Genomic DNA, 8968 nt, shown 5'->3' with positions numbered 1-8968 from the left:
TAGCACACACACACCCCCCCCAAAAAAAAAAGCAAAGCAGGAAGGTCCTTATTACTTTCCACATAATTTTTTATTTCTCTCCAAATATCAATGCTATATTGACTGTTAATCTGAAAAACCTCATTTAATGTCAGCTTGCTCACAGTTATGAAAATTCAGGTAATGTATTCCTGCTACTAATTGTATTTGAGAAAGTGTTATTAATTTCATATATCAAGTTCGTAGTGGCCATCTGTTCCCTCCGAACTGCTGCGGCTCCCTCCATCTGCCCTGTTTTTCTTCTGCTAATCGGGTGGCAAGGGCTCAGATGATTGGGAAGTTTCACTCTGACTTTTGATTTGTCACTCATCATCAAGCCAGCTGTGCATTTTTAAACAGACTCTTGCAACGGGTGGTGCTGAATTTAAATTTTACTGTCTGGGTTGGTTGGGGTTTTTTTTTATTTATTTATTTATTTATTTATTTTCCTTTTATATTAAAAAAAAAATCAAAAAGAAGACAGATTGTATTTTCTACAGTGTAAAATGTGCTTTGCTGCCACTAATTTGGCTGCATCTGCACTCTCATGAATATAGATGAAGGTACATGTCCAGGATATTATTAGGGACTGTGGAGAGTGGGGAAGAATTTCAAGTGTGGTAAGACACCAGGAGTTTCTAGCTCGCAGAGTAGTGAGCAAGCATGTGTGATGCTTCCTGGCTGCAGCTGACATGAGATTGAAGTCATGATGTTAGTGCAGACCTTTAAGAACAGATATGAATAGTAGCACAAGTTCACGTGCTTGAGTGGGGAAAATTATTTGGGAAAGGTAGAATGGCCTTTAAAAGCTTTTTCCACCCCCCTACATTTATTCCCTCTGAATCCAACCACAACAATTAATGGCTAATGGTGATCACTGACAAACTTACAGGATCTGTGTTTCCAATTGCTGTAAAATTCCCAGTTCTCTCTTATAAGAACGTGGGAATTATCAGGCAGGAGCCAGCTTTGAAGCCCATGTGAACCCCAAACTCACAGAATGCTCCGTCTCAGGGGGTGGCCTGTAGCAGGTGCTAGGAGCAGGGAGAGCTAAAGAGCATCCAAGCAGTCAGACAAGATCCAGTCTCCCTTTTATAATTTCTAGCACTAAAAGTGTGGTCAAAATTCTTAAACAAGGGTTTTTTTCTTGGGTTTTTTTTCCTCCTGTCCAAAATCCACATTGTCCTTAGCTATGATGATTCTAGATATTTCCCTTATCCATGCAAATGCTCAGTTCCTTTTGACTGCTGTGGAAACGATTCAAACCTCAAGTGAAAGATTAAATATTTATGCCTGGTACAGAGGGGATATTGCGAGAAACGACTGGATGAAATTAAAGTAGATGAACTTCAAGCTGTACAAGAAGAGGAAATTCCCAGACAATGAGATGTATTAAACAACAGAATAAAATTGTAAGGGATATTATGGAAGCCTCAGCACTTGGCCCATTTGAAACGAGGGTTGATAAAAGAGCTGAAAGCATGCAGCAGTGGAAATGAGATGAACTGGACAGTTTATCAGGCTCCTTCTCTGTCCATTTTCTATTGTGCTGCCCTCTGATTTATGAAATCCAGACAGCACAAGGACATTTGCAAGTAGGAATACATCATAGTACCTGAAGCATATTATCCTGTTTTACAGCTTGGAGGTGAATTTTGATGGCTTCTCTTTGCAGGGGTTCATGAGAACATTTCCTCTTCTTTGTATTTATGAGAGGTCTGAAAATAAAGCTCACATGTGGGATCCTGTTTGTGTTAGGCAGGGAAGAAAAAGAGAGGCTTGCCAAATCTACCACCTATTATTTGCTGTGCTTTCTCCACACAGAGACATGCTTGCCTTGGAGGTTTGGGGTAGTTATCTACAGGAATAGGAATATTTTCTGTGCTGCAAAGGATTTATGTCCAAGTCACTTCTGCATGAAAGTCCATACACATTTTTTGATGCATCTATTGCAATATTTAAAAACCTTTTACTTTTCTTTCATTTTGCCCATTTGAGCAGTCCCAGAGCTCTGATATAATTTAATCAAAAGTGCCACGTTTCAGCTGAATCTCAGCCTCTGCCAAGAAATATCACAAATATTACCTGGTCTTGTTGTGAAAATGTAAGTACAAGCCAGCTTGCTCTGGAGATTTGAAAATCTATTCAAACATCTTACTTAAGTTAGCAGCTATAGCTAACAGTTTCCACTTGGTTTGTATGTGTGTGAGCAGAAGCAAGCAGGAGCAGGAGGACTGTCCCAGTGTCCTCTATATGCCAATACTACCAGGATTTTTGCAACCCTGTATGTATTCTTTCATTTAAATTTATTCATAGAAAATACAGGTTTTGTACATAGAATCATAGAATTGTTAGGGTTGGAAGGGACCCCAAGGATCATCCAGTTCTAGGTTTGGTTTTTTCCACTCTCCCCAGTCCTATCACTCCCTCAAAAGTCCCTCCCCAGCTTTCTTGTAGCCCCCTTCAGATACTGGAAGGCCACAATTAGGTCTCCTTGGAGCCTTCTTTTCTCCAGACTGAACAGCCCCAACTCCCTCAGTCTGTCCTCATAGTAGAGGTACTCCAGGCCTCTGTTCATCCTCATTGTACATCATTAGAACATAGCAGGTCATAACATTGGTATGTGCAAGTGACCACCTGAACCTGTTGGTGCAGAAGAGAAGGCTTTGGGGAGACCTAATAGACCTTCAGGTACCTGAAGGGGGCCACAAGAAGGATGGAGAGAGACTGTTTACAATGGCCTGCTGTGATAGGACAAGGAGCAATGATTTCAAACTAGAGAGGAGCAGATTTAGATTGGATGTTAGGAACAAGTTCTTTACCATGAGGGTAGTGGAATACTAGAACAGGTTGCCTGGGGAGATGGTTGAGGCTTCACCTCTGGAGATATTCAAAGCCAAGCTTGACAGGGCTCTGGGCAACCTGATCTAATTGAGGATGCCCCTGCTTAGTGTAGAAGGGATTGGACTGGATGGCCTTTGGAGGTCCCTTCCAATCCAACCCATTCTATGACTCTATGGTTTCCAGGTTGATATACTTGTGGCTGTACCTCTGGTAAATGTGTGCTGCTTTGGGGAACTTTTCCAAAGATACATACTCAAGGATATGTACTAGATTGGCTGTGTGGGGTGAATCACTAATTAATTGAAAAATGAACCTAGTTACAGCCCAAGCTCTGCAAGTCAGCAAAACCACTTTTAGAATTTAAACTCTTGCAAAAGGGCTCTGTAAGCTAAAACTGAAACTTGACTCTTTTATCTTTAAGGTTTTTTTATATTACCAGCGGGTATAAAAAGACATTAGTTGGAAAGAAATATCAGAAATCATAGCAGAGTAGGAAGCTATCCAACTGTAGTAAAGATCATAATGCTAATCCTTTAATTACCTCCTGTTTGTCTGTTGTCAAACTACACAACTTTGTAATGCACACTATGAACGGAAACATTTATCGATGGTACAAAATCATGGAGAGAAGTTGCACCATGTTGTTTCCCGAAGTCCAACTTGCTTTTGGTCCTAAATCCTTCAAGTTGCAATGTGTCTTTTGTAAGAACGTAGATGTCTTTATTGCTGCCAACAGGAAGGGAACTCCATAATTGCTATTATTAATAGTAGTGACAAAACATTTATGTGGCATCATTACTCTGACTGCAGTCCACATGTGCAATCTCATTCTTCTGTTGATCAAGCAAACAACCCTGAGATAATTAGTGCTATAACAAGTGGAATAAAAGCTGGCCTAAGATCAATATCTCTTGTAAAAGCTCCCAGCTCATTACACTTCAGCACAGCTTCACCTAGTTGTACAAAAGGAGGAGTCCGTCAGTCTTTCCAAAACTCCAGTTAGGAGTCTCAGGTACAATGGTTATACAATATACTTGCACATCAAGTGAGATTCACAACTAGGCAGAGGCAGCAGATGAAAAACCTTGTGTAAGAATGCTTGTACTAAGGTTTCAGAATACAGAATAAACCAGGTTGGAAAAGCCCTTTGAGATCATCAAGACCAGCCTACCACCCAACACCATCTAATCAACTAAACCATGGCACCAAGTGCCTCATCCAGGCTTTTCTTTAAACACTTCCATTGATGGTGACTTCACCACCTCCCTGGGCAACACATTCCAGTGGCCAATCTCTCTTTCTGGGAAGAATTTCTTCCCAACATCCATCCTAAACCTCCCCTGGCACAGCTTAGCTGTCACAGAGCACACTCAAAGAACTCAAATAAATCTTGAAGGAATTTTCAAAACAGGGAAGAAGCCCAGGGGAGAGGCCCCCATGTAAGCCTGGCACACAAAACTATCTTTTTGCTTTTGACACTTAGCATCTGCATAGGAAAGGGTTGCAGTACTCGTCAAGGCATGCCTGGAGATAATGTGAATGTAGGCAATGCCTGAGAAAATAGCTCTAAATAATATCAATATATTTATTTCACTGCCAGGTCACATACCACCAAGAGAATTAATGGCATTGTCCTGGCTGGTTATTCTAAGAGGCACAATACTCTAGAGAAAATGAGGCTACTGCCTCACTGGTCTGCCCTGAGGAGGAGGCTCTTGCTGCAGCAGAAGAGACATGCCAACATGCAGTGATGTTCTGCTATCTTGGGATCAGTGAAAAATACCCAATGAGGCAGGTTTCAGAAGCTTTTCACTGGAAGAAAAAGAAAACTTCCCAGAATTAACCAAATATTTCTAGCTCATTTGTGACTTTTCATTGTTCTTACCTATGATTTTTCATTGCTGAATCCATGAGGAAGTGGGGATGGGATCAAACGATCAAGTGGGGATAGGAACCAGACCACAGCAAGGTATATCCTAAGCCTGTCATAGTTACATGGTTAAGAGCCAGAATTTTGAAGGGATATGACTAATTTTGTCAAATTCAATGTGTACTTCATTCACAGGTTGCATCGGGTTGAAGGGACCCTCAAAGGTCATCTTGTCCAACCCTCCAGCAGTCAGCAGGGACACCTCCAACTAGGTCATGCTTCCCAGGGCCACATGTCTTCAGGGACAGGGCCTTAACCACATCCCTGGGCAACCTCTTCCAGTATTTGACCACTCTCGATGGTCTAAACATCTTTAAACACCAAGTTGCAAAGGACCAAGCTAAAGGCAATTTGTCTGTAAAAATACGTTTGCCACAGGAATAAGCTAGTGCATCTGCTCAGTGGTCTTGATTAATCTAAGTCCCTGTTTCCCAAAGGAGCAGAGCACTACTGTCATTTCCAGAGTCTGTACCTGAGACCAACTGAGAACTGTCAGTACTGGGGCATACAATACCCAGTATTGCTATAGAAATGAAATCCAGCCTCCCAATGACTCTTCCATTGCTTGCTTAGCAGCCCAGCTGTCTCTGCTGCCATAGACTGGTATATAAAACTACTGTAGGAGCCTGAGTCAAAGAAACAACCTGAGCAAGGCAGGAAGCCTTTGTAATTAGTGACTGATTAGAGCTGTCAGTGGGCCAAACACTCAGGCTCCTCTTACTGAAGTCCACCTGTGGGAAAAAGGATGCACAATAACTACAAAGCCAAGATGGAAGCATGCAAAGCCTTCATATAAACTTGTTTATCCTTATGTTGCAAGAAAATTATTCATGAGAACGAATTCTCCATTTTCCAGGCAGGAACAGTGAAGTATAACATATGTGAAGTTACATTACAGACCCAAGTATTTGCACAGTTTTTGTAACACCCAACCCTGGAATAGAATTTGGGGTCTGACTGTGTGCATACCAACTCAGTAATAATTTCTCTTTCCCGAGTCTGTCCTATATTTTTTCAAATCAATTGTTAAGCTACCAGATCAGATCTCTGATGACTACTAATACATGTAGATATTTTCCTCCTCTGATCTCTTTCCTATCCTTGTGACCAATGGTTGGAAAGTGTTGCTACACTTTGGGAATTTATATGTGCATCTGAGAGTAAAAACAGACTTAAGTAAAAAGTCACGTCCCAGAGTTAAAACACCACTATCCCCTTGCAATGTGGGTAGTAGAATAGGTTCACCTTCATCATAACATTGGTCTGAACTACATGTTATAGTCCTTGACATGCTTTGACATGACTAATGTGACCCAGCTGGTCTCAGCAGTAGAAAAATGTGAATGTAGAATCACAGAATCATAGAATCAATAAGGTTGGAAAAGACCTCAGAGATCATCAAGCCCAACCTGTCACCCAACATCTCATGACTAACTAAACCATGGCTTCAAGTGCCACATCCAATCTCCTCTTGAACACCTCCAGGGATGGGGCCTCCACCACCTCCCTGGACAGCACATTCCAATGGCCAATCTCTCTTTCTGGGAAGAACTTTCTCCTCACCTCCAGCCTAAACTTCTCCCAGCGCAGCTTGAGACTGTGTCTTCTTGCTCTGGTGCTGGTTGCCTGGCTGTGGTTTAGGAGATACTCATATGCCTCAACAACAACAACAACAACAAAAACAAAAAAAATATCCATGGTTGTGTTCATGTGATTAAACCAAAAATAAAAACCAGAAGAGAGAACTCCATGAGCTTATGAGGGCCTGCAAATACACAGGCTGTCATCTTTCAGTATTTGCATGGCTTGCAAGGTAGTGGATAACTGTGTGTTTATAGACGGTGGGCTTCCAAGTGTACGTGTGTAAACTGTTCCCTCTGTTGTTTAGAGGATGACCATATAGCCAGGTTGTTTTACTGCAGTGTTTAAGCAGGAACCATATGATACTATGTTTTATTTAAAATTGGGCTTGCAGCACCGAGGCTGGAAACTTGTATCTTTAGAACAATTTCATACTGCGCAGTGCCACCATATGTCGCCTACGTTCGTGTTTTTAAAGAGATTTGCCTACTGCCTAAAGGTAGCATGTCTCAAATTTACAAATCACATATTGCTTGAGGGCACAAGCGAAACCATTGATTTAAGAGAACGCAATATGCTTGGTTTAAGGGTGTTAATTCAACACCAGCATCCTCCAGCATTCCTCACGCCGAAAGATATTTTCGAGTGGGGCAGGGGAAATGAAAGGGCTGGAACTCTGGGTCCTGTAATTGCTCTTGGTCTTAAAAGGAGAGAAGAAGCTGGCTGATTAGCTAGACAGACACATCCAGCATAAGTGTTCTTGGAACCTCTTGAAATGAACACTCTGAATGATGAAGCTGGCCTTTTACATTTCTTGTCATTAGTGTAAATGGAAAAGTAGCCACTAGTACCTTGCAACTAATTTAAGCAGACGGACTTGTTCTAACATTTGCTCTGAATTACCTCCTGCATATTTCAGAGGGGAAAATGGTAATTTATTTATATATATTTTAATATTTAACTTCCTTTAAAATTTTGGATTGCTCACGGTAATTTAATACATTCTTACTCCGTGTTTGCCTTCAGATAGCTTCTGCAAATTTAGACATAGAAAAGTCCTAATCCCTCCGTGTGGAAGATCATTACCCTGCTCTCCACTGCTTTATCCATTCTAAATTAAAATATTCCACATGATGAAACTTCTGGTATTTTCCTTCAAAAATATGTTCCCTATAAAAACCATTCTCCCCAGCTTCAGAGCTTGAGGCTGATGAGCAGCTCTTACAATATTATCATTATTATTTTATCTGGTATTATTTCTGTTGATGTACCTGATGGGTAAGACAACAAAAAAAAAAAAGCTACAAATGATTGGAGTCCCATTGTAGTGCAGTGACCCATAACAAAGATGAGACTCTGTCTCAGAGAGCTCCCTGTTTAGCCCTCAGGCATAAATGCACAGGTGGACAGAAAAAGCAAACAAACAGTACAGGATGCTGATGTAACTAAGTAGCTGTGCTCAAGGTCTCAGAGGCAGGGGGGTCTTGCTTTCATACTGCCTGCAAGCCCAGAGATAGGGTGAAAACCAGTCTCCCCCCTGCTTCCTGCATCACCTGTGCAGATCTGGGTCAGTGATCCTGCCCAGCACAGAGCGAGCCAATGTGTTAGTGGCAGGGAAGACTGGCAAATTCATGCTACAGAATTAAGTCCCAGATGATTGTGGAACTAGGGGATAGCCTAATGGAGAGGAAGGTGATGACCTCCTACTCTTTAATGGAGAGAACTGTTATGAAAAAGAACCTCAGATATGCCTGATACAGAAGCCGAGAGTTGAGATGTTGAGGCTGCTGCTACTGCAGCCAGATGAAACTGAGGCTGCTCTGCAAAAAGGGCTCAAACAAGGTTTGGTGTTAGCAGGTTATCTTTGAATTTGTCTTATTGCCTCACCGTTAAGCTGAATGCTGGAAAATACATCAAAAATGAAGACTTAACCAGAGCCAGAACAGGTCATGCAATTATATGTCCTAGTTTCTGGAGTACTTTCTTGTAGATAGCTTGGAGATTGGAATGGCAAGTTTCTGAAATAACCTTTTATATTTTTTTCTGACTGTATGTCATGAGTTTCTTCCTGTCTTACAAATTTGCTAATACAGGTATTTTTAAGGGCTTTTGTGACATTTTCCACAGGGCGTGTGTTTTTTGGAGCGCTGACACTGGCTGCTGAGGCTCGCTCCAGCAGGTTGGGTAACGCTCTCTGGGCAATGGCTGTGGTATGTGCTGAGCTGAATCTCCAGTTTCAAAAGCAAATGTTCTAGCAATGCAGCTTACAAGCCATCCCCATTACTGAGGACCAGCACCGGCATCTCTACAATGCTGCCACTGTGCTAAACAGCCTTCAAAAATACCACTGCAGCTTAATTTGCTGAATATTAGTGTCCATGTTAACCTAATACCTTCCTTTCTTAAAGAAAAAAAAAAAAGAAAATAAAAGAAAAGGGCAGTTTATAGGATGCTTTCTTGTCAGGTAATGGCTCTCTAGATGTGTTTAAAGAGTCCTTTCTTGTCAGCACAAGCAGCAGCCCCCCGCCATGACTGCAGATTAGGTGCCCCCCGAGGCCGGGCCAAGCCGCTCTGCGCCTTTGTGCGGGGTGCCCC

This window comes from Melanerpes formicivorus, unplaced genomic scaffold, assembly GCF_026170545.1.
Source record: "Melanerpes formicivorus ecotype bairdi unplaced genomic scaffold, bMelFor1.0.p_v2 SCAF_94, whole genome shotgun sequence".
Lineage (NCBI taxonomy): Eukaryota > Metazoa > Chordata > Aves > Piciformes > Picidae > Melanerpes > Melanerpes formicivorus.
The sequence above is the reverse complement of the archived record's forward strand: the minus strand, read 5'-3'. Positions refer to the sequence as shown.